The 19812-nt window shown below is 45.8% G+C and overlaps 1 protein-coding gene across 1 annotated transcript in view; it reads right to left on the reverse strand.

Moving 5' to 3' along the window:
* The window catches only part of RERG (RAS like estrogen regulated growth inhibitor), a 241109-nt gene extending 228579 nt beyond the window's left edge, over positions 1-12530 (reverse strand). Inside the window, exon 1 of the mRNA XM_073564599.1 lies at positions 12421-12530. The gene's annotated coding sequence lies outside the window, so the exon portion shown is untranslated. The remainder of the gene's footprint in view (positions 1-12420) is intronic.
* Positions 12531-19812: the final 7282 nt, after the last annotated feature.

The raw sequence follows: 19812 nt of genomic DNA on the forward strand, positions 1-19812 counted from the left end.
CACACACCTCATACACTTCATGCATACAACACACACCTCATACACTGCATACATACAGCACTCACCTCATACACTGCATGCATACAGCACACACCTCATACACTGCATGCATACAGCACACACCTAATACACTGCATGAATACAGAACACACCTCATACATACAGCACACACCTCATACACTGCATACATAAAGCACACCTCATACACTGCATACATACAGCACACAACACATACACTGCATACATACCGCACACACCTCATACACTGCATACATACAGCACACACAACGCATACACTGCATGCACACACCTCATACATGCATACATACAGCACACACCTCATACACTGCATACATACAGCACACACCTCATACACTGCATCCATACAGCTAACACTTCATACACTGAATACATACAGCACACACTGCATAAACATAGCACACACACCTCATACACTACAAACATACAACACACACCTCATACACAAAATACATACAGCACACACCTCACACACTGCATAAATACAGGACACAAATCATACACTGCATACATACAGCGCACTCTTCATACACTGAATACATACAGCAAACACCTCATACACTGCATACATATAGCACACACTTCTCACACTGCATACATACAGCACACACTTCTTACACTGCATACATACACCACACACCTCATACACTGTATACATACAGCACACACCTCATACACTGCATACATACAGCACACACCTCATACACTGCATACACTTCATACACACAGCACACACCTCATACACTGCATACATACAGCACACACTTCTAACACTGCATACATACTCCACACAAATCATACACTGCATACACACAGCGCACACTTCATGCACTGAATACATACAGCAAACACCTCTTACACTCCATACATATAGCACACTCTTCTCACACTGCATACATACAGCACACACCTCATACACTGCATACATACAACATACACTTCATACACACAGCACACACCTCATACACTGCATACATAAAGCACACACCTCATACACTGCATACATACAGCACACACCTCATACACTGCATACATACAGCACACACCTCATACACTGCATACATACAGCACACACTTCATACACTGCATACATACAGCACACACAACACATACACTGCATACATACAGCACACAAAACGTATACACTGCATACATACATCATACACTGTATAAAGGCAGCACACACCTCATAAACTGCATACATACAGTACTCACCTCATACACTGCATACAGCACACACCTCATACAGTGAATACATACAGTACACACCTCATACACTGCATGCATACAGCACACAGATCATACATTGCATACAAACAGCACACACCTCATACACTACATACATACAGCACACACCTCATACACTGCATACATACAGCACACACCTCATACACTGCATACATACAGCGCACACCTCATACACTACATCCATACAGCACACACTTCATACACTGAATACATACAGCACACACTGCATAAACATAGCACACACACCTCATACACTATATACATACCACACACCTCATACACTACATACATACAAGCACTCACACACTGCATACATACAGCACACACCTCATACACTGCATACATACAGCACACACCTCATACACTACATCCATACAGCACACACTGCATAAACATAGCACACACACCTCACACACTGCATACATACAAGCACACATCTCATACACTTCATGCATACAACACACACCTCATACACTGCATACATACAGCACTCACCTCATACACTGCATGCATACAGCACACACCTCATACACTGCATGCATACAGCACACACCTAATACACTGCATGAATACAGAACACACCTCATACATACAGCACACACCTCATACACTGCATACATACAGCACACCTCATACACTGCATACATACAGCACACAACACATACACTGCATATATACCGCACACACAACGCATACACTGCATGCACACACCTCATACACTGCATACATACAGCACACACCTCATACACTGCATACATACAGCACACACCTCATACACTGCATCTATACAGCTAACACTTCATACACTGAATACATACAGCACACACTGCATAAACATAGCACACACACCTCATACACTACAAACATACAACACACACCTCATACACAAAATACATACAGCACACACCTCACACACTGCATAAATACAGGACACAAATCATACACTGCATACATACAGCGCACTCTTCATACACTGAATACATACAGCAAACACCTCATACACTGCATACATATAGCACACACTTCTCACACTGCGTACATACAGCAAACACTTCTTACACTGCATACATACACCACACACCTCATACACTGTATACTTACATCACACACCTCATACACTGCATACCTACAGCACACACCTCATACACTGCATACATACAGCACACACCTCATACACTGCATACATACAGCACACACTTCTTACACTGCATACATACAGCACACACTTCATACACTGCATACATACAGCACACACCTCAAACACTGCATACATACAGCACACACCTCATACACTGTATACATACATCACACACCTCATACACTGCATACATACAGCACACACCTCATACACTGCATACATACAGCACACACCTCACACTGCATGCATACAGCACACACCTAATACACTGCATGAATACAGAACACACCTCATACACTGCATACATACAGCACACACCTCATACACTGCATACATACAGCACACCTCATACACTGCATACATACAGCACACAACACATACACTGCATACATACAGAACACACCTCATACACTGCATACATACAGCACACACAACGCATACACTGCATGCACACACCTCATACACTGCATACATACAGCACACACCTCATACACTGCATACATACAGCACACACCTCAAACACTGCATACATACAGCACACACTTCTTACACTGCTAACATACAGCACACACCTCAAACAATGCATACATACAGCACACACCTCAAGCACTGCATACATATAGGACACACTTCTCACACTGCATACATACAGCACACACCTCATACACTGCATACATACAGCACACACCTCATACACTGCATACATACAGCACACACTTCTTACACTGCATACATACAGCACACACTTCTTACACTGCATACATACAGCACACACTTCTTACACTCCATACATACAGCACACACCTCATACACTGCATACATACAACACACACCTCAAACACTGCATACATACAACACACACCTCATACACTGCATGCATACAGCACACACCTCATACACTGCATACATACAGCACACAACTCACACTGCATACATACAGCACAGACCTCATACACTGCATACATACAGCACTCACCTCATACAGTGAATACATACAGCATACACCTCAAACACTGCATACATACAGCACACACAACGCATACACTGCATACATACAGCATACATCTCACACACTGCATACACACAGCGCAGACCTAATACACTACTTACATGCAGCACACAAAACGCATACTCTGCATACATACATCATACACTTCTTACACTCCATACATACAGCACACACCTCATACACTGCATACATACAACACACACCTCAAACACTGCATACATACAACACACACCTCATACACTGCATGCATACAGCACACACCTCATACACTGCATACATACAGCACACACCTCACACTGCATACATACAGCACAGACCTCATACACTGCATACATACAGCACTCACCTCATACAGTGAATACATACAGCATACACCTCATACACTGCATACATACAGCACACACAACGCATATACTGCATACATACAGCATACATCTCACACACTGCATACACACAGCGCAGACCTAATACACTACTTACATGCAGCACACAAAACGCATACACTGCATACATACATCATACACTGCACAAAGGCAGCACACACCTCATAAACTGCATACATACAGCACTCACCTCATACACTGCATACATACAGCACACACATCATACACTGCATACATACAGCACTCACCTCATACACTGCATACATACAGCACACACATCATACACTGTATACATACAGCACACACCTCATACAGTGAATACATGCAGCACACACCTCATACACTGCATACATACAACACTCACCTCATACACTGCATACATATAACATACACTGCATACATAAAGCACACACCTCACACACTGCATTCATACAGCACAGACCTCATACAGTGCATGCATACAGCATACACTGCATACATATAGCACAGACCTCATACAGTGCATACAGCACACACCTCATACACTGCATACATGCAGCACACACCTCACACACTGCATACATACAGCATACACTGCATACATATAGCAAAGACCTCATACAGTGCATACAGCACACACATCATACACTGCATACATACAGCACACGCCTCATACACTGCATACATACAGCACACACCTCACACTACATACATACAGCACACACCTCACACTGCATACATACAGCACACACTGCAGACATACAGCACAGACCTCACACACTGCATACATACAGCACATACCTCATACACTGCATACATACAGCACACACCTCATACACTGCATACATACAGCACACACCTCACACTGCATACATACAGCACACACTGCAGACATATAGCACAGACCTCATACACTGCATACATACAGCACACACTGCAGACATACAGCACAGACCTCATACACTGCATACATAAAGCACACACCTCATACACTGCATACATACAGTACACATCTCATACACTGCATACATACAGTACACACCTCATACACTGCATACATACAGTACACACCTCATACACTGCATACATACAGCACACACCTCACACTGCATACATACAGCACACACCTCACACTGCATACATACAGCACACACTGCATACATACAGCACATACCTCATACACTGCATTCATACAGCACATACCTCATACACTGCATACATACAGCACACACCTCATACACTGCATACATACAGCATACACCTCATACACTGCATACATACAGCACACACCTCACACTGCATACATACAGCACACACCTCACACTGCATACATACAGCACACACTGCATACATACAGCACATACCTCATACACTGCATTCATACAGCACATACCTCATACACTGCATACATACAGCACACACCTCATACACTGCATACATACAGCACACACCTCACACTGCATACATACAGCACAGACCTCATACACTGCATACATACAGCACTCACCTCATACAGTGAATACATACAGCATACACCTCATACACTGCATACATACAGCACACACAACGCATATACTGCATACATACAGCATACATCTCACACACTGCATACACACAGCGCAGACCTAATACACTACTTACATGCAGCACACAAAACGCATACACTGCATACATACATCATACACTGCACAAAGGCAGCACACACCTCATAAACTGCATACATACAGCACTCACCTCATACACTGCATACATACAGCACACACATCATACACTGCATACATACAGCACTCACCTCATACACTGCATACATACAGCACACACATCATACACTGTATACATACAGCACACACCTCATACAGTGAATACATGCAGCACACACCTCATACACTGCATACATACAACACTCACCTCATACACTGCATACATATAACATACACTGCATACATACAGCACACACCTCACACACTGCATACATACAGCACAGACCTCATACAGTGCATGCATACAGCATACACTGCATACATATAGCACAGACCTCATACAGTGCATACAGCACACACCTCATACACTGCATACATGCAGCACACACCTCACACACTGCATACATACAGCATACACTGCATACATATAGCAAAGACCTCATACAGTGCATACAGCACACACATCATACACTGCATACATACAGCACACGCCTCATACACTGCATACATACAGCACACACCTCACACTGCATACATACAGCACACACCTCACACTGCATACATACAGCACACACTGCAGACATACAGCACAGACCTCATACACTGCATACATACAGCACACACCTCATACACTGCATACATACAGCACACACCTCACACTGCATACATACAGCACACACTGCAGACATATAGCACAGACCTCATACACTGCATACATACAGCACACACTGCAGACATACAGCACAGACCTCATACACTGCATACATAAAGCACACACCTCATACACTGCATACATACAGTACACATCTCATACACTGCATACATACAGTACACACCTCATACACTGCATACATACAGTACACACCTCATACACTGCATACATACAGCACACACCTCACACTGCATACATACAGCACACACCTCACACTGCATACATACAGCACACACCTAATACACTGCATGAATACAGAACACACCTCATACACTGCATACATACAGCACACACCTCATACACTGCATACATACAGCACACCTCATACACTGCATACATACAGCACACAACACATACACTGCATACATACAGAACACACCTCATACACTGCATACATACAGCACACACAACGCATACACTGCATGCACACACCTCATACACTGCATACATACAGCACACACCTCATACACTGCATACATACAGCACACACCTCAAACACTGCATACATACAGCACACACTTCTTACACTGCTAACATACAGCACACACCTCAAACAATGCATACATACAGCACACACCTCAAGCACTGCATACATATAGGACACACTTCTCACACTGCATACATACAGCACACACCTCATACACTGCATACATACAGCACACACCTCATACACTGCATACATACAGCACACACTTCTTACACTGCATACATACAGCACACACTTCTTACACTGCATACATACAGCACACACTTCTTACACTCCATACATACAGCACACACCTCATACACTGCATACATACAACACACACCTCAAACACTGCATACATACAACACACACCTCATACACTGCATGCATACAGCACACACCTCATACACTGCATACATACAGCACACAACTCACACTGCATACATACAGCACAGACCTCATACACTGCATACATACAGCACTCACCTCATACAGTGAATACATACAGCATACACCTCAAACACTGCATACATACAGCACACACAACGCATACACTGCATACATACAGCATACATCTCACACACTGCATACACACAGCGCAGACCTAATACACTACTTACATGCAGCACACAAAACGCATACTCTGCATACATACATCATACACTTCTTACACTCCATACATACAGCACACACCTCATACACTGCATACATACAACACACACCTCAAACACTGCATACATACAACACACACCTCATACACTGCATGCATACAGCACACACCTCATACACTGCATACATACAGCACACACCTCACACTGCATACATACAGCACAGACCTCATACACTGCATACATACAGCACTCACCTCATACAGTGAATACATACAGCATACACCTCATACACTGCATACATACAGCACACACAACGCATATACTGCATACATACAGCATACATCTCACACACTGCATACACACAGCGCAGACCTAATACACTACTTACATGCAGCACACAAAACGCATACACTGCATACATACATCATACACTGCACAAAGGCAGCACACACCTCATAAACTGCATACATACAGCACTCACCTCATACACTGCATACATACAGCACACACATCATACACTGCATACATACAGCACTCACCTCATACACTGCATACATACAGCACACACATCATACACTGTATACATACAGCACACACCTCATACAGTGAATACATGCAGCACACACCTCATACACTGCATACATACAACACTCACCTCATACACTGCATACATATAACATACACTGCATACATAAAGCACACACCTCACACACTGCATTCATACAGCACAGACCTCATACAGTGCATGCATACAGCATACACTGCATACATATAGCACAGACCTCATACAGTGCATACAGCACACACCTCATACACTGCATACATGCAGCACACACCTCACACACTGCATACATACAGCATACACTGCATACATATAGCAAAGACCTCATACAGTGCATACAGCACACACATCATACACTGCATACATACAGCACACGCCTCATACACTGCATACATACAGCACACACCTCACACTACATACATACAGCACACACCTCACACTGCATACATACAGCACACACTGCAGACATACAGCACAGACCTCACACACTGCATACATACAGCACATACCTCATACACTGCATACATACAGCACACACCTCATACACTGCATACATACAGCACACACCTCACACTGCATACATACAGCACACACTGCAGACATATAGCACAGACCTCATACACTGCATACATACAGCACACACTGCAGACATACAGCACAGACCTCATACACTGCATACATAAAGCACACACCTCATACACTGCATACATACAGTACACATCTCATACACTGCATACATACAGTACACACCTCATACACTGCATACATACAGTACACACCTCATACACTGCATACATACAGCACACACCTCACACTGCATACATACAGCACACACCTCACACTGCATACATACAGCACACACTGCATACATACAGCACATACCTCATACACTGCATTCATACAGCACATACCTCATACACTGCATACATACAGCACACACCTCATACACTGCATACATACAGCATACACCTCATACACTGCATACATACAGCACACACCTCACACTGCATACATACAGCACACACCTCACACTGCATACATACAGCACACACTGCATACATACAGCACATACCTCATACACTGCATTCATACAGCACATACCTCATACACTGCATACATACAGCACACACCTCATACACTGCATACATACAGCACACACCTCACACTGCATACATACAGCACAGACCTCATACACTGCATACATACAGCACTCACCTCATACAGTGAATACATACAGCATACACCTCATACACTGCATACATACAGCACACACAACGCATATACTGCATACATACAGCATACATCTCACACACTGCATACACACAGCGCAGACCTAATACACTACTTACATGCAGCACACAAAACGCATACACTGCATACATACATCATACACTGCACAAAGGCAGCACACACCTCATAAACTGCATACATACAGCACTCACCTCATACACTGCATACATACAGCACACACATCATACACTGCATACATACAGCACTCACCTCATACACTGCATACATACAGCACACACATCATACACTGTATACATACAGCACACACCTCATACAGTGAATACATGCAGCACACACCTCATACACTGCATACATACAACACTCACCTCATACACTGCATACATATAACATACACTGCATACATACAGCACACACCTCACACACTGCATACATACAGCACAGACCTCATACAGTGCATGCATACAGCATACACTGCATACATATAGCACAGACCTCATACAGTGCATACAGCACACACCTCATACACTGCATACATGCAGCACACACCTCACACACTGCATACATACAGCATACACTGCATACATATAGCAAAGACCTCATACAGTGCATACAGCACACACATCATACACTGCATACATACAGCACACGCCTCATACACTGCATACATACAGCACACACCTCACACTGCATACATACAGCACACACCTCACACTGCATACATACAGCACACACTGCAGACATACAGCACAGACCTCATACACTGCATACATACAGCACACACCTCATACACTGCATACATACAGCACACACCTCACACTGCATACATACAGCACACACTGCAGACATATAGCACAGACCTCATACACTGCATACATACAGCACACACTGCAGACATACAGCACAGACCTCATACACTGCATACATAAAGCACACACCTCATACACTGCATACATACAGTACACATCTCATACACTGCATACATACAGTACACACCTCATACACTGCATACATACAGTACACACCTCATACACTGCATACATACAGCACACACCTCACACTGCATACATACAGCACACACCTCACACTGCATACATACAGCACACACTGCATACATACAGCACATACCTCATACACTGCATTCATACAGCACATACCTCATACACTGCATACATACAGCACACACCTCATACACTGCATACATACAGCATACACCTCATACACTGCATACATACAGCACACACCTCACACTGCATACATACAGCACACACTGCATACATACAGCACATACCTCATACACTGCATTCATACAGCACACACCTCATACACTGCATACATACAGCACACACCTCATACACTGCATACATACAGCACACACCTCACACTGCATACATACAGCACACACTGCAGACATATAGCACAGACCTCATACACTGCATACATACAGCACACACTGCAGACATACAGCACAGACCTCATACACTGCATACATAAAGCACACACCTCATACACTGCATACATACAGTACACATCTCATACACTGCATACATACAGTACACACCTCATACACTGCATACATACAGTACACATCTCATACACTGCATACATACAGCACACACCTCACACTGCATACATACAGCACACACCTCACACTGCATACATACAGCACATACCTCATACACTGCATTCATACAGCACATACCTCATACACTGCATACATACAGCACACACCTCATACACTGCATACATACAGCACACACCTCATACACTGCATACATACAGCATACACCTCATACACTGCATACATACAGCACACACCTCATACACTGCATACATACAGCACACACCTCATACACTGCATACATACAGCACACACTTCTTACACTGCATACATACAGCACACACCTCATACACTGTATACATACAGCACACACCTCATACACTGCATACATACAGCACACACTTCTTACACTGCATACATACAGCACACACCTCATACACTGTATACATACAGCACACACCTCATACACTGCATACATACAGCACACACCTCATACACTGCATACATACAGCACACACCTCATACACTGCATACATACAGCACACACCTCATACACTGCATACATACAGCACATACCTCATACACTGCATACGTACAGCACACACCTCATACACTGTATACATACAGCACACACTTCACACTGCAGACATACAGCACACACTTCACACTGCAGACATACAGCACACACCTCATACACTGTATACATACAGCACACACCTCATACACTGCATACATACAGCACACACCTCAAACACTGCTTACATACAGCACACACCTCATACACTGCATACATACAGCACACACCTCATACACTGCATACATACAGCACACACCTCATACACTACATACATACAGCACATACCTCATACACTGCATACATACAGCACACACCTCATACACTGTATACATACAGCACACACTTCACACTGCAGACATACAGCACACACTGCAGACATATAGCACAGACCTCATACAGTGCATACATACAGGACACACATCATACACTGCATACATACAGCACAGCACACAACACACCACATACACTGCATACATACAGCACACACCACATACACTGCATACATACAGCACACACCTCATACACTGCATACATACAGCACACACCTCATACACTGCATACATACAGCACATACCTCATACACTGCATACATACAGCACACACCTCATACACTGTATACATACAGCACACACCTCACACTGCATACATACAGCACACACTGCAGACATATAGCACAGACCTCATACAGTGCATACATACAGGACACACATCATACACTGCATACATACAGCACAGCACACAACACACCACATACACTGCATACATACAGCACACACCACATACACTGCATACATACAGCACACACCACATACACTGCATACATACAGCACACACCTCATACACTGCATACATACAGCACATACCTCATACACTGCATACATACAGCACACACCTCATACACTGTATACATACAGCACACACCTCACACTGCATACATACAGCACACACTGCAGACATATAGCACAGACCTCATACAGTGCATACATACAGGACACACATCATACACTGCATACATACAGCACAGCACACAACACACCACATACACTGCATACATACAGCACACACCACATACAGTGAACATATATTTATATAGGATATATCAATTCACAGCTACAATCCTCTCATTAGTGACCGCACACGACGCAGCGCTCTGTCCCGACACAAGGAGGCGCGTTTTCAATCCATACCTGAAATTCAGTGCGATCGTCATCTTCATTATCAGCCCTGCATCCGCTCACCTCCTCCAGCTGCAGCGCTCAGATGTCAGTGCTGCAAGGAGAACACAGCGAGTGGGAGGCTGCGCCGCCTGTGCTGGGGGAGTGATCGCCACCTGCTGGAGAGCATGGAGAAGGCAGCGAAGGTGCAGAGATCACTGTCAGCACCACAGAGAGTGGAAAGCAGGAACAGTGCAGAGAAAGGATGTGCCGCCTGTGTGTAATATGCTCACCATATAGTGAAAAGTATGTGCCCCTGTGTGTAATATACACATTGTACAGAGAAAAATATGTGCCCTCCTGTATGTAATCTACACACTGTACAGAGAAAAGTATTTGACCTGTCTGGGATTTACTTGTCTATCCCACTCTCAGTTCTGGTTCTGAACTTGCAGCTCTCTGGCGCCCCCTTACCCTCAGGTCATTCAGGGAACTACACCTAGGATAAGTAGTCACCAGAAAGGCTGCCTTGCTGTGTACTGGCTATTGGGCACTCTGCAGCTCTGCAGTGAGGATGGTATGTATATCACCAGTCAGCAGACAAAAACAAACACAAACCTCCGTTGCATCACTGTCAGGGTCTCCCAAATCCCCCAGAACACTTTGCTGCCACCAGCTCCTCGTTTGAAATTAAAACCAATATCGGGTCAGGAGCCCACCCACAAGATAGCGTAGTTCAGCGCGGAGGATGTGGCAGTTCTTTATAGAGCAAGGAAAATGAGGCTAGTAAATTTTATAGATTTACTCCAGAAAATATAGAAACACAGAGAAACAGTAACAAACGTGTAAAAATACTCGTTGTGAAAAAAAAATAAATATATATATCAGTAAACAGCATGAGTTAGTAAAAAGATGATAACAAAACAAGGTATTTAGTTGATGCAGTTTTTGCAAAAAATGTATACTAAGCCTCTACCAAACGTCAAGGTATACTAGGGTGCCAAGTAAATGCATGGTAAAAATTAAGTAGCAAGTTTTTGAAGGTCTTACCTCCTAATTTTGTTCCTTTTTGGTCATAGATATTTTATAGTTTTCTTTTTTTAAGATTAGTTATCATTTACTGGTTGCTCACTGGCACATCATATTGCAGTTTTAAATGTTTGGTACCCTAAGGTATACCCATCAGAGCAGTCCCTAACCGATGTATTTAAAACGTGACCATGTGAATAGTACCTATATGAGCAGGATTCAGAAAGGTAATGTCCGATGTGGACACGCAATGGAAGATGGCTTTCTATGTGCATGGCCCACAAGGAAGGGGTGGAGACCTCCCAAAACTTGCAAAAGCAAGAAAAAGCAAGAAACCAATTGAATACAAATGCATGGGCCATGCACACAGTGAACAAGTTGGTAGGACAGTGTTCGTACCACCAAAAGACTGAAACACAGTATGTATGCGTTTGTATCCAGAAAATATAGGCAGTATTTACAAAAATACATAAGATATTACAAAAGGAGACAAAATATGATATATACAACAGTTACAAATAAAAGAGGATTAAAATAAGAACTTACTACATCTCAGTCACTGGTATGACGTGTTGATGAGGGGAGGGGTGTTCCCAAGGACAAAGATTCAGTCCACAGCATGGATGGTAGATAGCTGTCTTCCCCAGGTCTGATTGCACTCTTGACTGAGCATCTGAGCTTTATACCTTTGCCCAAAACCAAGGAACTCCCCCCTTGCTGACCTCACTTAGTGGGCTGGACGCAGAAGTTGCAAAAACGCTGCTGTGTGTAGCTTTAATTATGCCAATCCTGAAAATATAGGTTGGTTTCCTGTCTCTAGGCTTGTTGTGTGTTAGTAAATTCGATCTGAAATAAACAAAGGAACATGTGGCTGGAAAACTTTGCTTCCTGTTTGTTACTTCCTGCTTGAACCCAGCAGACCATGATCTCACATTGTACCAAGTTTGTTTACCTGGTGGAATGGGCAAGTGGACATTCCAATAGGAGAAAGAGGGCGGAGGGGGGCTGCAGCTCCGAGGGGGGAATGCAGCATGAGAAACTCAGTGTTATACTGCAAAAACCTCATGGGGATGGGGCAGAATGCCATTCACAAACCAAAGAGATGCAGCTGGCAGCTCTAGATGTATGCTTCAGTTATTTATGCAATCAACTCATGTTTTCCTGATACCTCCCCCTTTTGGACTGTGCTACGGAGGCAGGACCTCTCGGTACTCCTCCATGCGTACCTCTGCATGCTCACCCCGCCGGGATCACCTGTTAGCACTGCCATGCTCGCTGACTTTTTCGTGTTTAACAGTAAAGTTGTACTGCTGGAGGGCAAGGTTCCAGTGTAGCAACCTTCCATTGGTACCAGACACGGTGTGAAGCCAGTTGAGGGCGTTGTGGTCGGTCATGATGGTGAAGGTGCGTCCATACAGGTAGGGCTGTAAAAGTTGCAGGGCCCAAACCATTGCCAGGCACTCCTTTTCTATAGTGGAATAGGCCACTTCCTTCGGCAGGAGCTTCCGGCTCAGGTAAAACATGGGATCCTCTTTGAGCACAGCACCGAGATCAAACTTGCTGGCGTCAGTCTGTACTGAGAATGGCCGACTGCTGTCGACTGACTTTAGCACAGGAGAGCAGGTCAGGGCTGGTTTCAAAGCCCTAAAGGCTACCTCACAGTCTTTTGTTCAATCGACTGTATGGGGTAGCTTTTTCTTGATGAGGTCCGTCAAGGGCTTTGCAAGGCTACTATAGTTTTGTACAAAGCGCCTATACTACACCGTGGAGCCCAGGAAGGACATCACCTGCTTCTTGGTCCTGGTGGTGGGCCAGGATGCGATAGTGTCCACTTTCCCAGGCTCTGGTCTCATAGAACCCCCGCCTACCCGATGCCCCAGGTAGTGGACCTCGCTCATGCCCATCTGGCACTTTGCCGGCTTGATGGCCGGGCCTGCTTGGTGGATGCGTCCAAGCACCTCCTGGAGATGGTGAAGGTGATCCTCCCAGGTGGAAGTAAAGATGGCAATGCTATCCAGGTATGCCACCGCTCACCTCTCCAGTCCCTGAAGCAGGTGGTTGACCATCTCCTGTGCCTCGGAATTGGGTGCGCATCGGACGCTGTTATGGTGTTGAGCCACCTCTAGTCTACACACAACCATGTGGTCCCATCATTCTTTGACACCAGGACTACTGGTGAGGCCCACACACTCTTGGACCTCTTAATCAACATCAGCTGCAACATCTCATTGATCTCCTGGTGCATGACGTGCTGCACCTCGTCCGAGATCCGATAGGATGTCCGCCGTAGTGGGGCATAATTCCCGGTGTCCACCTCGTGGACCGCTACCTCAGTCCTTCCAGGTCTGCTGGTAAACACAGCCCGGAAGGGTTCCAGCATGGCTTGCAACCTCAACCACTGGTGTGAGGATAGCAAGGTGCTTACCTGCATGTCGTCTGTGGACCAGCCAGCCTTAGCTTGGGCCAGCATGTCCAAGAAGGGGTCTTCCTCCCCATCCTCGGGCAGGTTGCAGACAGGTAGGACGCAGGCTCCACATTCTTGATGAGCTTTCATCATATTGACGTGGAAGGCCTTCCACCTACCCCGAGCGTGGTCAAGAGTGACCACGTAGGTGACTAGGTTGAGCTGTTGATGTACGATGTACGGGCCTCCCCAAGCCACCAGAAGCTTATCCTTTGGTAAGGGGACCAGCACCCACACCTTCTGACCCAACTGGTAGGTACGCTCCCAGGCGTTGTGGTCATGCCAGTGCTTCTGGTCAGCCTGAGCCTGCGCCATGTTGTCATGCACCAACTGCGTCAAGGTCTGCATCTTGTCACAGAAGCGAATGACATACTCCACAATGGACACTTCTGAAGGGCTCAGCTCTTCTTCCCAGGATTATCTTACCAACCCAAGGGGTCCCCGGACTCGCCTGCCGTACAGGAGCTCGAAGGGAGAAAACCCCGTTGAGGCCTGCGGAACCTCTCGGTAAACGAATAGCACTTGTGGGAGGTATAGCTCCCAGTCGCGTCCTTGGGTCTTAACCAGCATTTTTAACATCTGCTTGAGGGTACAGTTGAAGCACTCACACAAACCATTGGCTTGGGGGTGATATGCACTCGATTCCAGACACTTCACCTGCATTTTCTTACAGAGAGCCTCCATTAGGCGAGACATGAATTGAGTCCCCTGGTCGGTAAGCATCTCCCTGGGAAATCCTACTAGTGAAAATATGGCCAACAGGGCATTCGCCACCTTATCCACCCTAGTTGAGGACAGAGCCACTGCCTCCGAGTACTGGGAAGCATAGTCTACCACAGTAAGGATGAAACGCTTTCCAGAGCTGCTGGGTGTGGCCAGTGGTCCCACAATGTCCACTGCAATCCTTTGGAAAGGCTCCTATCACTGGCAAAGAGATCAGGGGAGCCTTGGGAGCAGGCCCTGACTTTCCCACTCTTTGACAGGTGATACAGGAGCGGCTGTAGGTTGTTACATCTGTCCCCAATTTGGGCCAATAGAAGTGTTGAGAAAGCCGGGCCTTAGTTTTGCTGATCCCCAAGTGTCCAGCAAGTGTAATCTCGCGAGAAATCCATCACAACTCACCCCTAAATTGGTAGGGGACAACTGTCTTTCCCTCAACCACTCCTTTTGGGATTTACCGGGAACTGTCTCCTGGTATAACATAACCTCCCTCGTTCCCAGAACACCCTCTCCTTATCTGTGTTGGAGGTGGGCATCTCAGTAAGGTGTCTCAAGGTCTCCAGGCTCGCATCAGAGTGCAGAGCAGCCTGGAACTCCTGGCTGGAGGCAGCCAGAAGTGACGTCAAGGTCCTTTCCTCACGGGAACCCTCTGGGACCTGCTCTGGGACCTTCTCTAGTTCAGTCTTCCTTCTGACTGAGGAGGGTCCAGAAAGCAGGGCGTTACCTTCCATCTGGGTCCTCTGACCACGGGTGACAGTGGCCATCTCCCTGGGGATTACCACAGTCCCATCAGCTGACGCAGCTGTGGGTACTACCTCCCCTTCCACCCCCATTACCTCAGGAGCAGTGCTATATATGGTCTGTTACCTTCCTCTGTGGTACTGGTCAGTTGCACGGCATCACATTCTTCATGGTTCCTGTGCCTCTCCCCATTTCCCTTAGCACTGTCGCTTGCTCCTGTTAGGGGTTCCTCAGCCAGTTCACCCTGCAGTGTGACGTGGCTGAGTACTCCTGCACCTGCAGACACATCATTATTATCAGGTAAAGCATGCATATTTATATCATCATCATTAGCATCAACATTACCCTCAATATCAGATCGGGAAGGGGTGTCAGGGACATAATACGCAACCATCCTCCCCAAATCAGTTCCCAACAAAACGTGTGCGAGCAAGTTTTTGGACAACCCCACTTTCTTCACTCTGCTCCCGGCACCCCAATCTATAAACCTTGCCTGGGCAATTCTTCTGCTTCTCCGGACAAGTGGCGCTGAGATGTCCAGTCTGATTGCAGGAATAACACTTGCTGGGATCGGATGTAGGCCTGGTGCTGGCAAATGGGATGAGGCCTCCGGTGAGTCTCCTGGCAGGGGTACTGGGGTTGGTTGACAGCTTACCCCCTTTCCAGCTGGCAGTGATCGCCTTCCGCACCTCCGGTTTACGGTTGGCCTCATAGGTGTCGGCGATCTGCACTTCTTTGTCTGCATCTTGTGGCTCCCAGTCCATCATGAACTGTTGCACCTCAGCCAGACAAAGATGTAGGAACTGGTCTTTTATCATCAGGTCCCGCAGCTGCTCAAAGGTGGTCACTGACAGTCCTTGGACCCACTGATCAAAGTGGGTTCTGTGTCCATGCACCACATTGCTGTAACTGTCGTGTGGGCCATGTTGGAAGTTCCGAAACATTTTACGGTAAACCTCAGGAGTCAGCTGGTACTTCTTTATCAGGGCCTGCTTGATGGCCTCATCGTCTCCATCTTGGTCTTGAGGGAGAAAAACAAATGCCTCCAGAGCTTTTCCTTTGAGCCCTGGGGTCAAATATCGGGCCCATTGGGTTTCAGGCAGCTGGTATTGTCGGCAGGATTTTTCAAATCCCCGCAGAAAAATGTCAAAGTCCCCGTCCTTTTCCATCACTGGAAAGTGAACTGGCTGGGGTTTAGGGAACAGAGCGTTGCTGCCCTCACTGCTGGGCTGGAACAACCTCTGACCCTGGTTTCGGGCTAATTCCAGCTGGTACAGTCTCTCTTCCCGCTCCCTCTGGGCTAAGGCCTCTCGCTCGGCTCTCTCCTGGTATGCAGAAGTCTATCCTTATCGTCTGTGGGGCAGTGTTGTAGAGCCATTTGCACATAGTGGTCGACGCTACCTTGGTTGCAAGTAGGGCAGCATTCAGCGTTTGGACTTCCACAGCTGCACCACCTGCACTTTGGCTTGCTCCTGAGTCCCCTTGCGCTCTGGGGACGGACAGGCTCTGCTTCAAATCGCACCAGTTCCGTGACCATTTGGTTTTTGCTTTTGCCAGGAGGGTCAATGCCTCTGGTTGTACATATTCCAGCAAGAGTGTCCTTTTTCTGCTCCTTATACCAGGCCTCTCCCAGTGTAGCCATAATTGCCAAAAGAAAGATAGGACCGAAAAACCAAGAGAAGGGGAGGGGGTATCCGCTATATACACAGTATTGTCTCAGCACTAATAAACACTGAGTTCGTTCTCCAAAACTTTTTGCACAGGGTCCTCACAAGAACCATGCAAGTTTTTAGTGAGATGAATGATTGCTCAAACCAGGTCACTAATGCTCTTTGATCCCACCGCTCTGCCACAAATGTGTCAGGAACTGGAGGTGTGAGGTTGCCCCGTTGTCAGGGATTTATTTCCCACCAATTGTCATGACTTTATTATTTATTTGTGGTCGTGGGTTATATAACCACCCACAACTTTTGTTTCCACCTTCAGTTTCGGTTTAAGAACTTACAACTCTCTGGCGCACCTCTTACCCTCAGGTCAGTCAGGGAACTACACTTAGAATAAGTAGTCACGAGAAAGGCTGACTTGCCATGTACTGGCTATTGGGCACTCTGCAGTGAAAGCGGTATGTATATCCCCAGTCTCACGCGTGTAATACAGACATAAAACCTCCACAAGAGTCTCCCAAATACCCCAGAACACTTTGCTGCCACCAGCTCCTCATTTGGCATTGAAATCAATATCGGGTCAGGAGCCAACCCACACGGTAGCATAATTTTGAGCGCACAGGTCATGGTGGTACGTTTATAGAGCAAGGAAAAACTAAACTAGTAAATTTATAGATTTACTCCAGAAAATATAGGCAGTGTTTACAAAAATATAAAAGATGTTACAAGAGAGACAAGATACAGTATATACAGACTATCACAAATGTAGTGCAGCGGTGTCCACACTGGGCAGTGATGAGGCAGTGA

Source organism: Dendrobates tinctorius, unplaced genomic scaffold (genome assembly GCF_039654945.1).
Source record: "Dendrobates tinctorius isolate UK_male_01 unplaced genomic scaffold, ASM3965494v1 ptg000464l, whole genome shotgun sequence".
NCBI classification, from domain to species: domain Eukaryota; kingdom Metazoa; phylum Chordata; class Amphibia; order Anura; family Dendrobatidae; genus Dendrobates; species Dendrobates tinctorius.